This window comes from Pseudophryne corroboree, chromosome 7, assembly GCF_028390025.1.
Source record: "Pseudophryne corroboree isolate aPseCor3 chromosome 7, aPseCor3.hap2, whole genome shotgun sequence".
Classification (NCBI taxonomy): domain Eukaryota; kingdom Metazoa; phylum Chordata; class Amphibia; order Anura; family Myobatrachidae; genus Pseudophryne; species Pseudophryne corroboree.
In genome coordinates, this window is record NC_086450.1 from 198,153,454 (window position 1) to 198,155,304 (window position 1,851).

Here is a 1,851-nt window from a genome sequence, read left to right on the forward strand (position 1 = left end):
GTGGTTTGTTTAAGTCAGGCACCCGGGGAGACACCTGTTGTCCGTGGGACGAATATGGCCGTTGACATGCCAGGTGAAAATACCAAAAAAATCAGCTCTTCGGTGTGGAGGTATTTCACCAGAAATGCGGACAACAGGTGTCAAGCCGTGTGTTCCCTTTGTCAAGCTGTAATAAGTAGGGGTAAGGACGTTAACCACCTCGGAACATCCTCCCTTATACGTCACCTGCAGCGCATTCATAATAAGTCAGTGACAAGTTCAAAAACTTTGGGTGACAGCGGAAGCACTCCACTGACCAGTAAATCCCTTCCTCTTGTAACCAAGCTCACGCAAACCACCCCACCAACTCCCTCAGTGTCAATTTCCTCCTTCCCCAGGAATGCCAATAGTCCTGCAGGCCATGTCACTGGCAATTCTGACGATTCCTCTCCTGCCTGGGATTCCTCCGATGCATCCTTGCGTGTAACGCCTACTGCTGCTGGCGCTGCTGTTGTTGCTGCTGGGAGTCGATGGTCATCCCAGAGAGGAAGTCGTAAGACCACTTTTACTACTTCCACCAAGCAATTGACTGTCCAACAGTCATTTGCGAGGAAGATTAAATATCACAGCAGTCATCCTACTGCAAAGCGGATAACTGAGGCCTTGACATCCTGGGTGGTGAGAAACGTGGTTCCGGTATCCATCATTACTGCAGAGCCAACTAAAGACTTGTTGGAGGTACTGTGTCCCCGGTACCAAATACCATCTAGGTTCCATTTCTCTAGGGTTGCGATACCGAAAATGTACACAGACCTCAGAAAAAGAGTCACCAGTGTCCTAAAAAATGCAGCTGTACCCAATGTCCACTTAACCACGGACATGTGGACAAGTGGAGCAGGGCAGGGTCAGGACTATATGACTGTGACAGCCCACTGGGTAGATGTATGGACTCCCGCCGCAAGAACAGCAGCGGCGGCACCAGTAGCAGCATCTCGCAAACGCCAACTCGTTCCTAGGCAGGCTACGCTTTGTATCACCGGTTTCCAGAATACGCACACAGCTGAAAACCTCTTACGGCAACTGAGGAAGATCATCGCGGAATGGCTTACCCCAATTGGACTCTCCTGTGGATTTGTGGCATCGGACAACGCCAGCAATATTGTGCGTGCATTACATCTGGGCAAATTCCAGCACGTCCCATGTTTTGCACATACCTTGAATTTGGTGGTGCAGAATTTTTTAAAAAACGACAGGGGCGTGCAAGAGATGCTGTCGGTGGCCAGAAAAATTGCGGGACACTTTCGGCGTACAGGCAGCACGTACAGAAGACTGGAGCACCACCAAAAACGCCTGAACCTGCCCTGCCATCATCTGAAGCAGGAGGTGGTAACGAGGTGGAATTCAACCCTCTATATGCTTCAGAGGTTGGAGGAGCAGCAAAAGGCCATTCAAGCCTATACAACTGACCACGATATAGGAGGTGGAATGCACCTGTCTCAAGCGCAGTGGAGAATGATTTCAACGTTGTGCAAGGTTCTGCAACCTTTTGAACTTGCCACACGTGAAGTCAGTTCAGACACTGCCAGCCTGAGTCAGGTCATTCCCCTCATCAGGCTTTTGCAGAAGAAGCTGGAGACATTGAAGGAGGAGCTAAGACAGAGCGATTCCGCTAGGCATGTGGGACTTGTGGATGGAGCCCTTAATTCGCTTAACAAGGATTCACGGGTGGTCAATCTGTTGAAATCAGAGCACTACATTTTGGCCACCGTGCTCGATCCTAGATTTAAAACCTACCTTGGATCTCTCTTTCCGGCGCACACAAGTCTGCTGGGTTTCAAAGACCTGCTGGTGAGAAAATTGTCAAGTCAAGCG